The sequence below is a fragment of the Amblyomma americanum genome, chromosome 7 (genome assembly GCF_052857255.1).
Source record: "Amblyomma americanum isolate KBUSLIRL-KWMA chromosome 7, ASM5285725v1, whole genome shotgun sequence".
NCBI lineage: Eukaryota > Metazoa > Arthropoda > Arachnida > Ixodida > Ixodidae > Amblyomma > Amblyomma americanum.
The window spans coordinates 140957212-140963765 of record NC_135503.1 but is presented as its reverse complement, the minus strand read 5'-3'; positions in this window follow the sequence as shown (position 1 = coordinate 140963765).

Genomic DNA, 6554 nt, shown 5'->3' with positions numbered 1-6554 from the left:
TGCTGCTGCTGCTGCTGCTGCTGCTGCTGCTGCTGCTGCTGCTGCTGCTGCTGGGCTGCTGCTGCTGCTGCTGCTGCTGCTGCTGCTGCTGCTGCTGCTGCTGCTGCTGCTGCTGCTGCTGCTGCTGCTGCTGCTGCTGCTGCTGCTGCTGCTGCTGCTGCTGCTGCTGCTGCTGCTGCTGCTGCTGCTGCTGCTGCTGCTGCTGCTGCTGCTGCTGCTGCTGCTGCTGCTGCTGCTGCTGCTGCTGCTGCTGCTGCTGCTGCTGCTGCTGCTGCTGCTGCTGCTGCTGCTGCTGCTGCTGCTGCTGCTGCTGCTGCTGCTGCTGCTGCTGCTGCTGCTGCTGCTGCTGCTGCTGCTGCTGCTGCTGCTGCTGCTGCTGCTGCTGCTGCTGCTGCTGCTGCTGCTGCTGCTGCTGCTGCTGCTGCTGCTGCTGCTGCTGCTGCTGCTGCTGCTGCTGCTGCTGCTGCTGCTGCTGCTGCTGCTGCTGCTGCTGCTGCTGCTGCTGCTGCTGCTGCTGCTGCTGCTGCTGCTGCTGCTGCTGCTGCTGCTGCTGCTGCTGCTGCTGCTGCTGCTGCTGCTGCTGCTGCTGCTGCTGCTGCTGCTGCTGCTGCTGCTGCTGCTGCTGCTGCTGCTGCTGCTGCTGCTGCTGCTGCTGCTGCTGCTGCTGCTGCTGCTGCTGCTGCTGCTGCTGCTGCTGCTGCTGCTGCTGCTGCTGCTGCTGCTGCTGCTGCTGCTGCTGCTGCTGCTGCTGCTGCTGCTGCTGCTGCTGCTGCTGCTGCTGCTGCTGCTGCTGCTGCTGCTGCTGCTGCTGCTGCTGCTGCTGCTGCTGCTGCTGCTGCTGCTGCTGCTGCTGCTGCTGCTGCTGCTGCTGCTGCTGCTGCTGCTGCTGCTGCTGCTGCTGCTGCTGCTGCTGCTGCTGCTGCTGCTGCTGCTGCTGCTGCTGCTGCTGCTGCTGCTGCTGCTGCTGCTGCTGCTGCTGCTGCTGCTGCTGCTGCTGCTGCTGCTGCTGCTGCTGCTGCTGCTGCTGCTGCTGCTGCTGCTGCTGCTGCTGCTGCTGTTGCTGCTGCTGCTGCTGCTGCTGCTGCTGCTGCTGCTGCTGCTGCTGCTGCTGCTGCTGCTGCTGCTGCTGCTGCTGCTGCTGCTGCTGCTGCTGCTGCTGCTGCTGCTGCTGCTGCTGCTGCTGCTGCTGCTGCTGCTGCTGCTGCTGCTGCTGCTGCTGCTGCTGCTGCTGCTGCTGCTGCTGCTGCTGCTGCTGCTGCTGCTGCTGCTGCTGCTGCTGCTGCTGCTGCTGCTGCTGCTGCTGCTGCTGCTGCTGCTGCTGCTGCTGCTGCTGCTGCTGCTGCTGCTGCTGCTGCTGCTGCTGCTGCTGCTGCTGCTGCTGCTGCTGCTGCTGCTGCTGCTGCTGCTGCTGCTGCTGCTGCTGCTGCTGCTGCTGCTGCTGCTGCTGCTGCTGCTGCTGCTGCTGCTGCTGCTGCTGCTGCTGCTGCTGCTGCTGCTGCTGCTGCTGCTGCTGCTGCTGCTGCTGCTGCTGCTGCTGCTGCTGCTGCTGCTGCTGCTGCTGCTGCTGCTGCTGCTGCTGCTGCTGCTGCTGCTGCTGCTGCTGCTGCTGCTGCTGCTGCTGCTGCTGCTGCTGCTGCTGCTGCTGCTGCTGCTGCTGCTGCTGCTGCTGCTGCTGCTGCTGCTGCTGCTGCTGCTGCTGCTGCTGCTGCTGCTGCTGCTGCTGCTGCTGCTGCTGCTGCTGCTGCTGCTGCTGCTGCTGCTGCTGCTGCTGCTGCTGCTGCTGCTGCTGCTGCTGCTGCTGCTGCTGCTGCTGCTGCTGCTGCTGCTGCTGCTGCTGCTGCTGCTGCTGCTGCTGCTGCTGCTGCTGCTGCTGCTGCTGCTGCTGCTGCTGCTGCTGCTGCTGCTGCTGCTGCTGCTGCTGCTGCTGCTGCTGCTGCTGCTGCTGCTGCTGCTGCTGCTGCTGCTGCTGCTGCTGCTGCTGCTGCTGCTGCTGCTGCTGCTGCTGCTGCTGCTGCTGCTGCTGCTGCTGCTGCTGCTGCTGCTGCTGCTGCTGCTGCTGCTGCTGCTGCTGCTGCTGCTGCTGCTGCTGCTGCTGCTGCTGCTGCTGCTGCTGCTGCTGCTGCTGCTGCTGCTGCTGCTGCTGCTGCTGCTGCTGCTGCTGCTGCTGCTGCTGCTGCTGCTGCTGCTGCTGCTGCTGCTGCTGCTGCTGCTGCTGCTGCTGCTGCTGCTGCTGCTGCTGCTGCTGCTGCTGCTGCTGCTGCTGCTGCTGCTGCTGCTGCTGCTGCTGCTGCTGCTGCTGCTGCTGCTGCTGCTGCTGCTGCTGCTGCTGCTGCTGCTGCTGCTGCTGCTGCTGCTGCTGCTGCTGCTGCTGCTGCTGCTGCTGCTGCTGCTGCTGCTGCTGCTGCTGCTGCTGCTGCTGCTGCTGCTGCTGCTGCTGCTGCTGCTGCTGACTGCTGCTGCTGCTGCTGCTGCTGCTGCTGCTGCTGCTGCTGCTGCTGCTGCTGCTGCTGCTGCTGCTGCTGCTGCTGCTGCTGCTGCTGCTGCTGCTGCTGCTGCTGCTGCTGCTGCTGCTGCTGCTGCTGCTGCTGCTGCTGCTGCTGCTGCTGCTGCTCTGCTGCTGCTGCTGCTGCTGCTGCTGCTGCTGCTGCTCTGCTGCTGCTGCTGCTGCTCTGCTGCTGCTGCTGCTGCTCTGCTGCTGCTGCTGCTGCTGCTGCTGCTGCTGCTGCTGCTGCTGCTGCTGCTGCTGCTGCTGCTGCTGCTGCTGCTGCTGCTGCTGGCTGCTGCTGCTGCTGCTCTGCTCTGCTGCTGCTGCTGCTCTGCTGCTGCTGCTGCTGCTCTGCTGCTGCTGCTGCTGCTCTGCTGCTGCTGCTGCTGCTCTGCTGCTGCTGCTGCTCTGCTGCTGCTGCTGCTGCTCTGCTGCTGCTGCTGCTGCTCTGCTGCTGCTGCTGCTGCTCTGCTGCTGCTGCTGCTGCTCTGCTGCTGCTGCTGCTGCTCTGCTGCTGCTGCTGCTGCTGCTGCTGCTGCCTGCTGCTGCTGCTGCTGCTGCTGCTGCTGCTGCTGCTGCTGCTGCTGCTGCTGCTGCTCTGCTGCTGCTGCTGCTGCTCTGCTGCTGCTGCTGCTGCTGCTGCTGCTGCTGCTGCTGCTGCTGCTGCCTGCTGCTGCTGCTCTGCTGCTGCTGCTGCTGCTCTGCTGCTGCTGCTCTGCTGCTGCTGCTGCTGCTGCTGCTGCTGCTGCTGCTGCGCTGCTGCTGCTGCTGCTGCTGCTGCTGCTAGCTGCTGCTGCTGCTGCTGCTGCTGCTGCTGCTGCTGCTGCTGCTGCTGCTGCTGCTGCTGCTGCTGCTGCTGCTGCTGCTGCTGCTGCTGCTGCTGCTGCTGCTGCTGCTGCTGCTGCTGCTGCTGCTGCTGCTGCTGCTGCTGCTGCTGCTGCTGCTGCTGCTGCTGCTGCTGCTGCTGCTGCTGCTGCTGCTGCTGCTGCTGCTGCTGCTGCTGCTGCTGCTGCTGCTGCTGCTGCTGCTGCTGCTGCTGCTGCTGCTGCTGCTGCTGCTGCTGCTGCTGCTGCTGCTGCTGCTGCTGCTGCTGCTGCTGCTGCTGCTGCTGCTGCTGCTGCTGCTGCTGCTGCTGCTGCTGCTGCTGCTGCTGCTGCTGCTGCTGCTGCTGCTGCTGCTGCTGCTGCTGCTGCTGCTGCTGCTGCTGCTGCTGCTGCTGCTGCTGCTGCTGCTGCTGCTGCTGCTGCTGCTGCTGCTGCTGCTGCTGCTGCTGCTGCTGCTGCTGCTGCTGCTGCTGCTGCTGCTGCTGCTGCTGCTGCTGCTGCTGCTGCTGCTGCTGCTGCTGCTGCTGCTGCTGCTGCTGCTGCTGCTGCTGCTGCTGCTGCTGCTGCTGCTGCTGCTGCTGCTGCTGCTGCTGCTGCTGCTGCTGCTGCTGCTGCTGCTGCTGCTGCTGCTGCTGCTGCTGCTGCTGCTGCTGCTGCTGCTGCTGCTGCTGCTGCTGCTGCTGCTGCTGCTGCTGCTGCTGCTGCTGCTGCTGCTGCTGCTGCTGCTGCTGCTGCTGCTGCTGCTGCTGCTGCTGCTGCTGCTGCTGCTGCTGCTGCTGCTGCTGCTGCTGCTGCTGCTGCTGCTGCTGCTGCTGCTGCTGCTGCTGCTGCTGCTGCTGCTGCTGCTGCTGCTGCTGCTGCTGCTGCTGCTGCTGCTGCTGCTGCTGCTGCTGCTGCTGCTGCTGCTGCTGCTGCTGCTGCTGCTGCTGCTGCTGCTGCTGCTGCTGCTGCTGCTGCTGCTGCTGCTGCTGCTGCTGCTGCTGCTGCTGCTGCTGCTGCTGCTGCTGCTGCTGCTGCTGCTGCTGCTGCTGCTGCTGCTGCTGCTGCTGCTGCTGCTGCTGCTGCTGCTGCTGCTGCTGCTGCTGCTGCTGCTGCTGCTGCTGCTGCTGCTGCTGCTGCTGCTGCTGCTGCTGCTGCTGCTGCTGCTGCTGCTGCTGCTGCTGCTGCTGCTGCTGCTGCTGCTGCTGCTGCTGCTGCTGCTGCTGCTGCTGCTGCTGCTGCTGCTGCTGCTGCTGCTGCTGCTGCTGCTGCTGCTGCTGCTGCTGCTGCTGCTGCTGCTGCTGCTGCTGCTGCTGCTGCTGCTGCTGCTGCTGCTGCTGCTGCTGCTGCTGCTGCTGCTGCTGCTGCTGCTGCTGCTGCTGCTGCTGCTGCTGCTGCTGCTGCTGCTGCTGCTGCTGCTGCTGCTGCTGCTGCTGCTGCTGCTGCTGCTGCTGCTGCTGCTGCTGCTGCTGCTGCTGCTGCTGCTGCTGCTGCTGCTGCTGCTGCTGCTGCTGCTGCTGCTGCTGCTGCTGCTGCTGCTGCTGCTGCTGCTGCTGCTGCTGCTGCTGCTGCTGCTGCTGCTGCTGCTGCTGCTGCTGCTGCTGCTGCTGCTGCTGCTGCTGCTGCTGCTGCTGCTGCTGCTGCTGCTGCTGCTGCTGCTGCTGCTGCTGCTGCTGCTGCTGCTGCTGCTGCTGCTGCTGCTGCTGCTGCTGCTGCTGCTGCTGCTGCTGCTGCTGCTGCTGCTGCTGCTGCTGCTGCTGCTGCTGCTGCTGCTGCTGCTGCTGCTGCTGCTGCTGCTGCTGCTGCTGCTGCTGCTGCTGCTGCTGCTGCTGCTGCTGCTGCTGCTGCTGCTGCTGCTGCTGCTGCTGCTGCTGCTGCTGCTGCTGCTGCTGCTGCTGCTGCTGCTGCTGCTGCTGCTGCTGCTGCTGCTGCTGCTGCTGCTGCTGCTGCTGCTGCTGCTGCTGCTGCTGCTGCTGCTGCTGCTGCTGCTGCTGCTGCTGCTGCTGCTGCTGCTGCTGCTGCTGCTGCTGCTGCTGCTGCTGCTGCTGCTGCTGCTGCTGCTGCTGCTGCTGCTGCTGCTGCTGCTGCTGCTGCTGCTGCTGCTGCTGCTGCTGCTGCTGCTGCTGCTGCTGCTGCTGCTGCTGCTGCTGCTGCTGCTGCTGCTGCTGCTGCTGCTGCTGCTGCTGCTGCTGCTGCTGCTGCTGCTGCTGCTGCTGCTGCTGCTGCTGCTGCTGCTGCTGCTGCTGCTGCTGCTGCTGCTGCTGCTGCTGCTGCTGCTGCTGCTGCTGCTGCTGCTGCTGCTGCTGCTGCTGCTGCTGCTGCTGCTGCTGCTGCTGCTGCTGCTGCTGCTGCTGCTGCTGCTGCTGCTGCTGCTGCTGCTGCTGCTGCTGCTGCTGCTGCTGCTGCTGCTGCTGCTGCTGCTGCTGCTGCTGCTGCTGCTGCTGCTGCTGCTGCTGCTGCTGCTGCTGCTGCTGCTGCTGCTGCTGCTGCTGCTGCTGCTGCTGCTGCTGCTGCTGCTGCTGCTGCTGCTGCTGCTGCTGCTGCTGCTGCTGCTGCTGCTGCTGCTGCTGCTGCTGCTGCTGCTGCTGCTGCTGCTGCTGCTGCTGCTGCTGCTGCTGCTGCTGCTGCTGCTGCTGCTGCTGCTGCTGCTGCTGCTGCTGCTGCTGCTGCTGCTGCTGCTGCTGCTGCTGCTGCTGCTGCTGCTGCTGCTGCTGCTGCTGCTGCTGCTGCTGCTGCTGCTGCTGCTGCTGCTGCTGCTGCTGCTGCTGCTGCTGCTGCTGCTGCTGCTGCTGCTGCTGCTGCTGCTGCTGCTGCTGCTGCTGCTGCTGCTGCTGCTGCTGCTGCTGCTGCTGCTGCTGCTGCTGCTGCTGCTGCTGCTGCTGCTGCTGCTGCTGCTGCTGCTGCTGCTGCTGCTGCTGCTGCTGCTGCTGCTGCTGCTGCTGCTGCTGCTGCTGCTGCTGCTGCTGCTGCTGCTGCTGCTGCTGCTGCTGCTGCTGCTGCTGCTGCTGCTGCTGCTGCTGCTGCTGCTGCTGCTGCTGCTGCTGCTGCTGCTGCTGCTGCTGCTGCTGCTGCTGCTGCTGCTGCTGCTGCTGCTGCTGCTGCTGCTGCTGCTGCTGCTGCTGCTGCTGCTGCTGCTGCTGCTGCTGCTGCTGCTGCTGCTGCTGCTGCTGCTGCTGCTGCTGCTGCTGCTGCTGCTGCTGCTGCTGCTGCTGCTGCTGCTGCTGCTGCTGCTGCTGCTGCTGCTGCTGCTGCTGCTGCTGCTGCTG